This window comes from Triticum aestivum, chromosome 3B (genome assembly GCF_018294505.1).
Source record: "Triticum aestivum cultivar Chinese Spring chromosome 3B, IWGSC CS RefSeq v2.1, whole genome shotgun sequence".
Classification (NCBI taxonomy): Eukaryota; Viridiplantae; Streptophyta; class Magnoliopsida; order Poales; family Poaceae; genus Triticum; species Triticum aestivum.
In genome coordinates, this window is record NC_057801.1 from 781,470,772 (window position 1) to 781,483,978 (window position 13,207).

At 43.6% G+C, this 13,207-nt stretch overlaps 1 pseudogene; it reads right to left on the reverse strand.

The window, feature by feature from the left end:
- The window catches only part of LOC123067897 (ABC transporter G family member 53-like), a 55,621-nt pseudogene that overhangs the window by 12,965 nt on the left and 29,449 nt on the right, over positions 1–13,207 (reverse strand).

A 13,207-nucleotide genomic window follows, 5' to 3' on the forward strand; every position in this document is an offset into this window, starting at 1 on the left:
GGAGCGTTGGTCTATAATGGATTCCCTCCGGTACCATCGATCCGGTCCGTTGACTGGCTCGGCCGACAAACTTCGTGCCACATAGAGCATGCATCCATCCACTGGACCGGATCGATGTTTGGTTGGTTTCATACAGGTGAGGAACCCAGCTAGTGCTTTCGGGGTGTTGACATGCTATGCCGGAAATGCGCGTGTCAGAGATCGTACTTGCGTGTATAATCCCAAAAATCTTTCATGGCATCCCATGACCACATAGAGAATGCATGCATAATGGTTTCCATGTGGGGCAAAAATTTGAATGTTTTTACGGTTTAGTGGGAGGGGGGGTTTAGGGTTATCAGGGTTTAGGGTTTAAGGGTTTTAGGGTTGACGGAACTATGTTTGTCTTACGGTGGACGTAGCACACACACCGGACATTGATGGAGCGTTGGTCTACCATGGAGTCCCTCCTGTAGCATCGATCTGGTCCGTCGACTGGCTCGGCCGACAAACTTCGTGCCACATAGAGCATGCATGCATCCACTGAACCAGATGAAATGCGCGTGTCAGAGATCGTACTTGCGTGTACATGTACCATCCGTTCCATCCACTGGCTGGGCCGACAACCTTCGTGCCACATTGTTCACATTGTCCAATTAACACTTTGTATAGATTTTTTTGGTAAAAATGAAAGAAATAATGCAACTAATCTGAACGTAACGTTTGGCATGTATCAAACCAAGTTGCTACTATTCCTCAAAAAAAAAACAGTTAGCCACTAATTGCGCCAAACATATCTCGTAATTACCAACGAAAATGGGTTGACAATTATATCTGGAAATTCTTGGACTGAATTTATTGCTCTTCCTTTTTTAAAGAACAATAAGTTAGAATGGTGGGCGGCGGGTTGGCATGGGCACGGCGATGGCTCGGGGTTGTGTGATATGTGGTTCGACCCGCGGTCAGTGCACATGTTTTGGAAGCCCCGAAAAGATCGCGCTCGTGAAAAAAAAACTTGCATCGAAGCGCGTTACTTCAAAATAACTAATTAACCCTACAATCACGGATATATACCTTCCCATTCTATCGCATATCTACCCTATCCTAACCACCCCCATCTACCTTGTTTCTCCTCACATAGCCATCGCCGGGATCGCGCCATCGCTTCTCAAGCGACCACGCCGACGCCGGATTAAAAAGATCTCTTCCACGGCTTCTCTCATCTTCGATTGCAGTGCTGATTATTTTTTCCATTGATTCGACCAACAAGTAATTTCCGAAGAGATTAGAAAATCCGCTTTTGCCATAGTTGAGTAGTTCTGGTGTGATTCGAGTACAGGATGTCATGCAAGAGCTTTTTGATTGATAGTTTGTACTAGTTGATCGTATGAACTGATTATGAATATTTTTTCACGGTCGTATTGTTTCGAATTAGGTGGATGAGGGTGTGGATACAGTTTTCATACTATGGGTATATGTGTTGCTGTAGGGACCATGGTCTCAGAGGCGTATAACAACCGTGCGGAGTACGACAAGTCTTTGCATGAAGCGCGTCGGGAGATCGACTTGAAGGTGCAAAAGGATCGCGCTGAGGTAGATAAGAAACTGAAAAAAGAACGTCCATACGTGGACAGGATGATAAAGGAGGAGCGTCAGGAGTTTTCCCTTAAGATGGCGAAGATGCGTCTTGAGATTGAAGAAAAGTATAAGAGGGACTGTGAGTACATGGAATTTTTTTTTCTTAGGCTACAAGGAAATGCATCAAACGTTGCAGAAGGACCGGAAGCTTGTGGACAGTATTATACAGACAGAGCGAGTCAAGATGGATGCCTATGTGTTGCAGGAACGTGCGGATATGGATAGTAAGCTGCTACAGGAGCGGTCGGACATGGATTATAAGGCCATGCTGGAGAAGGTCCGCTTGGAAGGACATATGTTAGAAGACCGTACGATCTCACGGCCACCCCGACAACATGTCTTCAATTATTCTCCCCCTGTAAGTATCTCGCACCGATTCTATATATTAAGGACCTACGTATTCTATGATACAAACATCTTCAATTTGTGGCAACCTTATGTCGGCGATTGTATGTAGGCTAAGCATCATGAGACGGCACAGTCGCCATTCACTCGAGACATTGCGATAGAGTCACCCGTTCAATGCCACATCAGTCCACCCCAACAACATATCGTCAATTCTCCCCTTGTAAGTACCTCGCAACGATGCGTACCCAAGATATGGTATGACCTTTCAAAACTTGTGTGTAAACCCACTATCGACGTTTCATACGCAGGATAAGAAACCTGTGATGGCAGAGTCCCCAGTCACACCACATGAAGGATACATTCAACATAATAAGGTGAGAAGGTTTGAGATGGCACAATCCCCAGTCACTCCACATGAAGGATACATTCCACAAAAGCAGGTAACAACGCCGCAATGTTTCTATGCACATAAAAGTTATGTTTGGCCCTTTACTCATTGATTGTATTAACTCTGATGTGAGATACTAGGTGCTGGTCATGGAATTTTTTGTTAGTAGGGATGATGAGATGTCACATGTCCCGAGAGCATACTTTGATGAACGCCCGGCAGAAGTCAGAATTTTTGAACCCGCCAAAGTGACCTACGATCTCATTATGAGTGAAATGAGAGATAGTTTTTGTTGCAAACTGGGAGCAGAACTGTACTACTTCTTACCCGGGTCTGCGTGCAAGCTGCCAGAAGGAATGTTCTTGATTGCAGGACCAGATGATGTACAAAAAATGCTTTCTGATCTGAATGGCCGCAAGACATGTCACATGTACATTGTGTACAATATAACTACGGGTTGTTTTCCCGAGGGTGACATTGATTCTGAGGTTCAAATTTTACATGTTGCATGCATCTAGTTTATGGCTACGTCTTTTTTGAGTTCTTCCTAATACAATTCCTATGGTTTTCTACAGGAAGTGAGAATCCAAGAAATGGAGGGTCTTGCTAGAGAGTTGGAAGAGAAAGACCAAGAACAACTTAAGTTGTATGGTTACATTGATGTTAAAGAGAAAAAGATTGAAGCACATGGGTCGTCGCCAAGCCCGACGCAATCTCCAACGACGCAACACAAGAGGTCACTGGATTTTGGCAGTGCAGAAGACAATATGGAGTAGGCTCAATTGTTTTTCAACCATATTAAGCTTCAAACCAGGATTATTTAGTTGCAAACAAACCTTTTGTTTTCTGTTTCACACTATGTTCGCAATTATGGTACAATTTATTCATGATACAGTTCTTTGAACAACAATGCATGTGTTTTATGATCAATCATACAGTTGTTTCTGAGTTGTTTTTGAGATGGCATTGTGTCTAAAGAAGTTTCCATCTATTAAACTTGGCACGCAGTCGCATCGGAATCGCGTATCACGCGAGAGGCGTGCGTCGCATGGGAGAGCGTCGCACGCGAGCTTGTTTTCGGGTAGAAATCATAACATATTTCGGATAAATAAAGTTCACGTCCGCCACCCGCGCATGCAAACCCGCGTCACCACCATTCCCATGCATGCATGCCTCAGGCGCAGACAACGAGATGGCCCATCCGAATTAGGCCCATCCGAATTAGGCCCATCCGAAGTAGGCCATTAGAACCCTCCCCCCACTCCACATATTCCCCTCGCGCTGTGGCCTCCCTCCCTCCATCGCCAGATCCCCCACTCGTCCCCCTCTGTCCGCCGCCCCTGCACGCCGTCAGCGACTCCACCCCCGCCGCCCCCGCGCCCCCCCAACGGGATCGGCCGGATCCATCTCCTCAACCACCGCAGGACAGCGCAGGTACCCCAGTTTCTGTTGACGTCTCAATGGTATCCATGCTGATAATGCTAGGTAGATCGACTGAGTGTAGCAATTTTGTGCCACCAATCCACTTTTCTGGAAAATTCTTGCTAGAAAACCATCTGAAACTTGTGATGCTTGCTACTGTATAATATAGGACTTTTCAAAGTTCTGTTATGATGGCACTATTGGACACATACAGTAGAGCTGCGTTTTTAGTTGTTATACTTTCAGTTATCATCACTGCTTGGGAAAGGACGAATTGGATGCATTCAGGTCTGCAGTTGATAGTGTATCATCATAATGTAGGTGCTGTGTTGTGTGATTCTTCATGCTGAGAACTTCAGCTTTTTCAGTTATAGTGAAAGGCTTCTGTATAAAAAAACTACTAAATGATCACAAAAACTTCTAGACAACATTCTGTATGATCTGACCAAATCTTGAACTAAATGATCACCAAAAGTTGAAGGATTTTGCATCACATCACAACCATAAGTGTTCTGCACCAGCATGATAACAATCACATAACTACATAACAAAAGCAAACTTGTTCATCATTACAAAAGCAAACTTGTTCAACATAACAAAAGCTAACTTGTTCAGCATTACAAAAGCAAACTTGTTCAACCACATAACTGCAAACTGAGACACATAATACCACAAACAACTCAATATCCCCAGTAGTAGGGGTCATCCCAATGATCCTCCGCCTCTTGCCAGTACTCCAAACCTTCTTTGACGATTTCGATTTTCTTCCATGCCTCGTAGGTGACGTACGCATCTTTCTCTGCGTACTCGATAAGGTTGTTTGGCAGTGGGCTGTCCCCCCATAGTTTGTGGTCGAATTCCTGGTTGATCTTCTTCTTCATTTCCTTGTACGATGGGTGGATGAGGCTAGCTGCAAACTCAGCCAAAGCCTGCCACTTCTTTCCATTTTTTGGAACTCTCCATTTGCGCTGCATGTCGACGTACTTGTCGGGGTTGATCTCCAAACCAGACAATTTCAGCTTCTCCTTGTCACCTCCAATGGAGAAGCCAACAAAGGTGTACAGCTTCTTCTCCTGCAGGAGCGGGCGGAGTTCCTTGGGCCTGCATCAAATTAATCTGGTGCATCAAATTCATCCACTTCAAAAACTTCAGAAACTACTAATTAGACATAAAATTCAGAACTAGTATTGCATCTACTCCAGAACTTCAGAACTAGTATTGCATCTACTTCAGAACTTCAGAACTATTGCATCTACTTGAGAAAATTCAGAAACTTCAGAACTATTGCATCTACTTGAGAAACTTCAGAAACTACTAATTAGACAGAAACTTCAGAACTTCAGAACTAGTATTGCATCTACTTCAGAACTTCAGAACTATTGCATCTACTTCAGAAACTACAGAAACTACTAATTAGACAGAAACTTCAGAACTTCAGAACTAGTATTGCATCTACTTCAGAACTACAGAAGTATTGCGTCTACTTCAGAAACTTCATAAACTACTAATTAGACAGAAACGTTAGAACTTCAGAAACTTTAGAACTGGATGTTTTTACCATTTGGTTGCCGCGGTGATGTGGTATACCAGGACGAGATCCTCCACGCATAACTGTAGAACTGCAACCTTTTGCGGAGGTTCATCTTCCCTCGTATACTCGACATCAACGGAGATCGACCGAGAAAACATGCCGCCGAGCCTCCTCCTGATCTCGCGGATCCTCTTGTCGGCTTCGTCTGGATTGCTGGTGCATACGACATCCAGCTTCTCCTTCTTCAGGTGGATATCAACCATGAGCGGCACGGTGTAGTCCTGCTTCTGCCCGGGGACCGGAACGTCGTCGTCGACCACCAGCGGCTCCTTGCCAGATGCCTCACCTTGGTGATGCTTGGCAGACGGAGGGGAGTTGCTCCATGATGCCTCCGCCATTCTCTTGGCAGACGGAGGGGAGTTGCTCCACGATTCCTCCGCCACTGCCCTCCTGGCAAGCGATGGTGGACGCAGAGGGGAGTTGCTTGATGGTGGAGGCAGAGGGAGGAAGATGGAGCGGCAAGAGAATGAGGAGGGAGGCAGATTGAGCGGCAATGGAATAGGAGGGGAGTTCCCTGCGTCGTGGGGAGTTGCCAGTGGAGGGGAGTCGTGGGGAGTTGCCAGTGGAAGGGAGGCGTGGGGAGTTTCCTCGAAAACTCAAACGTCCTGCCCTTTGGCCCTCGAAAAATCTGGAGGGGAGACGTGGGCCCTTTGGTTTGTCCTGTTTCTGAAACAAAAAAAATAACAGCCATATTTTGCTCTCACTGCAACCATATTAAGAGATCAAAAATGGCACCAAAAAGTCACTGCAACCATCCTAAATGGCACGAAAACAACACCAAAACAACATCAGCCAAAACAGCAAAAAATGCATCCATCGATCGTTCTTTATTTCTTCTAACATTCCGTGTTCTGTGCAGTGAGATAGACACAACGCTACAAATGCAGGCTGACAACGCCCGCGATTTCATGACCATCAGGACAGACGGCGGCTTCATCCACGCTCCGGTCCCATGAGTCGAGTCGAAAGTAGTGATGCTATGTGTAGTTCTGAAACATTGATTGGCTCATGTTGTAATTAAACTTTAATGAATTGTATGTCTCTTTGGCTTGGACATTCCTTAAACTTAGATGTAATCGATGCTATTTATTACTAGGACCATGAATTGTGCTATTAATGTCTTGCTTTTCTCTTCCGATCCTTTTGTTGCATACTTATTTATTGCTTATGTATTGTCTGTTGTTTGGCTTGTGCATAGAGATGCCGTCGTATGTCGTGTACAAGGGTAAGGTTCCCGGAGTCTACGACGACTGGGAGGAGTGTCGGAGACAGGTTCACCATTTCAGCGGTAACAGTTACAAAGGGTACACCACTAGGGCAGAGGCGGAATCTAGATACGCCCGCTATCTAGCGGGAGAGAGGAGGGAACGTTGGAGGAACCGGATGAAGACCAGTTTCATCGCGATGATGCTCATCGTGATGACCGCAACTCTCTTCTATGTGATGGTAGTTTAGATGATCGATATCGACTTGTAATATGAAGACAAACTCGCTACTCGCGGTCTCGAGACTTGTAATGTTCTATCTTTGTTTGGTCTTTTGAATTCAGAGACTAATATGATGAATTGTATTCGGAGAGCTATCTTCTACTGTATTGGATGAATGTGCTGTTGCTGTGTGGTGCTGTCTATATTCTGTCCAATAATATATTTTGTAACCTGTGAAAATATCAGAAATGTGCATTTTTCCAACCACCTCCAAATCACCTCAGTTTTGGCACACATGATCTCTTCCACAAACAAAACTAGGTTTCCAAGTTTTTGTATTTTTTTTAAAAAAATTGAATTTATAATGCCCTCTAGACTGACTGCTGAAAACATCGGTCTATGCCTCAAGGGGGCATTGTAAAATAATTTTTTTCAAAATTTTCTTGCATACACATGTTTTGCACATGTGGGTGACCATGTACAAGAAAATTTGGGTGATTTGGAGGTGGTGGAAAAATTCACGTTTTTTCAAAAAAAAATGGCTTAAGGACCAAATGGTCCCTCCGGGAATGCGGGCATTTTTTCGACCACCTCCAAATCACCTTAGTTTTGGCACACATGATCTCTTCCACAAACAAAACTATGTTTCCAAGTTTTTGTATTTTTTTGAATTTATAATGCCCTCTAGACTGACTGCTAAAAACATCGGTCTATGCCTCAAGGGGACCTGCATGCAAGAGTCGGGGACCTGCATGTGAATAGTGATTCATCAAGGCCTTGACAGCTACTGGCACAGCGGCTGCCGCCCGATTTGCATGCAGCGAAGATGAACGTGCATGGAGGTTTTTCAAAGATTTCCAAGCACACCCGAGTGGGCCCCGCTTATTTAAAAAATACGTCAGTCATTATTGCTCTGTAAATGAAGAATATGCATGATGATTATGAATATGCATGACAACTATAGTAAGGGTGAAGAATCATAGTGCCCAATTTGTCGAAATACATCATCATTCTTAAAGTTGGACATCACATGATACACACAGAAAGTGGAAACGAAAGATGTCGAACTAATACAGTAACATGGCAGTACAACTGCACTTCACTAAATTACTGTCACGATGAAATAGAATGTAAAGACCACGTCACACAAAGCTGAATGGCACACGACTTTCTCTGGCTCATCGTCGGTTCATGCTGTATGTAGATATCACAGTTCAGCCTCGAGATCCTACACAGAAGAATAGAATAAATCACATGGACATCAATTATGAGTAAAACACATGCAAAAAAAATATGAACATATTTCGTACCTCTAGCAATTTAGCGCATTTACGTCGATTGTGACCTGGTTTCTTGCAATAGCCACAGATATTCTGTGATATTGACTTCTTTGTCTTTGCCTGCAGCCTTTTCTTCGGTGCACCTCGTCCTGGCACATGCACGGGATCCAGAACCTTATCAACTTTCTGGGAGTGCGGCATCAACGGGCCAAACCTAATGATGTTATGCTGAGCATTAGTTGACTCCTTGCTGTCAGCTAGTTCAAAACTTGATTGCTTGCCATGATGTTGTGCTTGCAAAAGCATCTTTAGACGGTGATAGTCCTCATCAGAGTGGCATGCCTGGAAACTCGCGGTGTGACTAAAATTCAGCAACTCGCGGTACCTCTGCAGGCTTAGCGAATAGTCATACATCTGGTTTTTTCTGGTAGGTGCGTATGCACATTTTGCATTCATAGTCCACCTAGTGGGAACGCAACAACCGGGCAGAATTGTTTGTTTTAAAATCCCCAATATGTAAAAAATGTGGGAACATGGTGTGCCTGCGCATTCCATCTTACGGCAAGAACAACTCACCCTGTGCAAAAGACCTCCTTGCTCTTCAATGCGCACTCCAAACTTTTTATCCATTCTTTCCTGCTTGGACACAACATAAGTGGAATCTTCTGATCCATCTAGTATCTCTCTAATCTGACATTTGCTGACAGCATCTATGCTCCATAAGACCATCTTAAAGACCCTAGGTGTGAAAACTGTTGCGGCGTGTTTCTTAAGCGGCGAAGCATTTTCCTCTGTAAATGGAACAAATTGCAAGGCTTCGACGTCATGGAGAGCTTCGTTAATCCGTCGCGACGCAAGGCAACGCTCATAGTGCTCTAGCATTTCAAACAACGACATCTTACCCTCAAGATGTGTATGTAGCACAGAGTTCAAGCTCTCACTCCTTTGATTGCTGCTCAATCCTAGGAAACAACGCCCCTCAAGATATGGAGCACACCACAACTTTCTCATCTGATACATCTGATGCAGCCAAGACTCCTCACTGGTTACTTTATTCCGTTGTAAGAATTGTATCCATTTTATCTCATGCTCTTTAATGGGAGAAGTATCATAAATGAAAGATCTGAATTCCTCCTTTACGTCGTCATCATGCAGATGGCGTACAATGTTCTGCTGAATGTGCCATATACATAGTCTATGGTTTGAGTCTGGCCAGACCACCCTTATTGCTCTCTGCATTGCAAGGTCCCCATCTGTGATCACAGATATCGGATGCTTCTGTGCCATGCAATCAGAAAAGGTCCGCAACATCCACTCGTATGCCTGGCTTGTTTCATGAGAAATTATACCACAGCCAAATATAACAATGCTGCGGTGGTGATTCAACCCGACAAAAGGCACGAATTGCAGATTGTATTTGTTGGTTCTGTATGTGCTATCAAAAACAATGACGTCTCCGAAAGCCTCGTAGTCAAGTCGCGATTGACTATCAGCCCAGAACAGTCCCTTCAGATGGCCATGCTCGTCTACCAAGTACTTGAAGAAAAAATCCACATCTCGCTCTCGCCTCGCCATCATGTGCATGATCACCGTTTTAGCATCACCGGCAGTGATTGTCTCCTGCTTATTAGCATGGCAGAAATTGTAAACGTCCCTCTTTATGCATCCAACCTTATCAAATCCACCGTATTGAAAGCACAAAATATCCATAATACGGTATTTACGGATCTCACATTTTTCCATGTCCGCAATGTCTGCTTTCTGCTCATCGCTAATTCGTCTGTGCGAACGCAGCAGACAAGAAAGATCCCGTGGGGCTAGAGGATGGTTGTGCTCATCGATGAAATCCTTGACAAACCACCGACCGGTTTCCTCCTGTCTCGTAATGACCAATTTAGCATTACACCCAACACGAGTTAAACTTCGTGGCCTCCTCTTTCTATCTTCCATCTTTCTTTTCATGTGCTTATCTTCGCGAAACCCTTGACGACTACACACAATTTTCCTTAAAATTATGTATTTGTTGGATCCATCCCACTCAACGTAGCTTTTCCTCACACTAAAACCTTTTTCAAGAGCATATTTGTTGTAGAATTCATAGCCTTTAGCCTCACTATCAAACATCTTGCTGACAACATTTACATACTCGAACATACTCTCATCACTTGCATACACCATGTCTTCCTGCATATGACATGTGAGGGAAACCAATCATCAACATCTTTCTGTTTATCAATGTTGCAGGTGTAAAATAGCTCATAGGCAAAGACAAGTGCATGGAAAAGACTTTGCTGGTTTGACATGTGAGGGAAACCAATCATCAACGTCCAACAAGTAGTATCTCATCTTCCTTTAAACTATATTTCATGCGCTATGCAAACCTAAAGTGATGATGACTTTAATAAACTAAATTAAGTGAACTCTGGAACCACTATCTCATCTTCCTTTAGTATATCTCATCTCAAACGTCAACATCTTACTTAAACAAACATGATGCGATTAGCTCAAGAGAAACTATGCCACGATGAAGCTTTCCATTCGTTGTTCTAGTCAGTACCAGGATCTTGTGGGGTTGAGGTTGTACTGCATGCACGGTGGAGGGGCGCAACGGCCAAGAGAAAGAGCAGAACGCCAAGCCGAATTCATACCTTAAGGATGGTACGCGCGAAGAGATGGGATCGCCCGCCGCGGTCGCCGCCGATTCAGCCGGCGCAGATCCGGCCTTCTTCTTCTTCGGTGACGGCGTGGGGGGCTGGGGTTGGTTGGGTGGAGGACGAGGACGATGAATTTATTCCTCTCGCCGGGCAGGTCGAGGACGGAGAAGGTCAGGAGCGGCGAGCAGCGACGAATAGATCGGAGGAGGATTCTGAACTGGATCGAGTAGACATGGATCTGGTCCTCAGGTGATCGGTTCAAGAAAAGATATTTCCCCCTAGACCATTATGCCCTTATCGCAATTAACATATTAAATTTAATCAATTTAAATTCCCCGCAAGATCTGACGGCTAATAAAAATCAGACGTGATCAGACATGTAAGTACTGCTAAGTACTCCGAGTACTAACCCAATCACCGTAAAACAGCTCTTAGAATGTATGTTAGGGAAAACAAGGAGCAAAGTCGGTTCACTGTTAATAACAGATACTCCCTCCATCCCAAAATAAGTGTCTCAACTTTGTACTAGCTCTAGTACAAATTTGTACTAAGCTCAAGACACTTATTTTGGGACGGAGGGAGTACTAGTATACTAGTGTACTTACTGTTCTTGGTATTATAAATCCAGAGAAAAGGTTCCACATGGTGTAGAATGCCGAGGAAACAACGGAAGCAATGTTGTAGTTTGGAGTCAGGCCCACCGTCATCATCCCGTAAAATGTGTAGTATGATAGGGTGAAGAACATGAAGAACAGGTACCAGAACAGCTTCACAGCTGTCCATTCGAACCCAATCATGGCATACACTATCACGCCATATATCAAGGACTGAACAAAGATGTATGGAACCTCAATTGCAACCTACAAATGGAAATACATGTCAGTCTATATGATCTTAAACATGTAAATGGAAATACATGTTCTTTTGTTTCTTTTCACTTGATGAGAAACTTGGTTTAACCGTCTTTTCTGTATGAATTCAGTCTATATGATCTTAAACATGTTAGCAACGCCTCATATGTTCATTATATTCTTGCATCTGATTTCTAGTCTTGTTTTGTTGGCATATAAATAGAGTGACGGAGTCTAGTTTTATAACCATGTAAATAAAGTGACCGGATAAAAAAATTTGTGCCAAGTAACTGTACCTGCCCCAATGCATATGGCAAAGGCGAGTACATGTGAGCCGCTCTTTCCCTATAAAAGACAGTGCGCTCAACAGCCACAACTGGCTGAATTGTCGCGGAATTCTGTACCCCCATGTACAAAACTGAGGCGTACATGGAACCCATGGCATTGAACAAGTCCTGTTGACTCTGCCTGCAAGAGTGAAATATCTCCGGTTAATTTCGATACGTGGGGACTGGAGTCCCATTTATTCTTTTGTATATATATATTATTACCTTTTCTTGCCAATGCCCCAAAACATTGTTCCAAACAGCAGTGCCATTACTACAGTGTAGAAGTACTTGACAGCAGTGTATGGGGGATTTCTCCAATATGACTGACTTTGCTTCCACAGGCAAGCGGAACATTGTGTGAGGAAGGTCTGCGAGTACTGCGTTGGAAAGGATAGGTCATTTGAACCTTCAGGGGGTGTGCTTAGCTCCTTTATTAAATTTTTGTTCATCCTGAAACACAACCAAAATTGAAAAATATCAAGATAAGGTCTAGAATTGAAACTAGAAATGTCCACAATTTTTGAGTATTTGATTAGATTTAAACTATGGACAATAATGCCACCAGAAACCTACCCATATAGTTCAGAATTCTTGTATACTTGGCTGAAGTTGATCCCAGTTATCTGTTCTTGTACTGCACTAGTCACTTGCAGCATCCATGTTGAAGGATTATAGCTGTCTTTTATCTTGCTCACACCTTCAATAGCCTTGGTAGAATCAAAGTGAAGCAGTTAAATGACAAGCTTATTCAATGCAAAACTGCATATGGAAACATACAATACTTTTTTCTCTCTCTCTTAACTCACCTCAAAATATCTGATCAATTCACATGAATGGCGTCCCAGTGGACCTACATAAATTTCTTCACCTCCTAGTTTCATCAGGAAGAGCTGCATAGACACGTATGACCATTAGTTGTTAAAAGTGTCCGCGGACAGTTAACTGCCAATGTGTTGTTGTTCATTTTCTTCTCAAAATACATGTACCATAATAAAAGGTTTTAGTACCTCATCAAAAGATTCAAATATGTCAATGCTTGGTTGGTGAATTGTGCAAACTACTGTCCTTCCTGTATCCACTATATTCCTTATTGTCCTCATGACAATGGCTGCAGCTCTTGCATCAAGTCCAGATGTCGGTTCATCCATGAAAATGATAGAAGGGTTAGCTACCAGCTCCACTGCAATTGTTAGTCTTTTCCTTTGCTCAGTTGATAATCCAGTCACACCAGGTAGTCCAACCAATGAATCTTTCAAGGGGGAAAGCTCCACAAGCTCCATGACCTCATCGATGAACATCT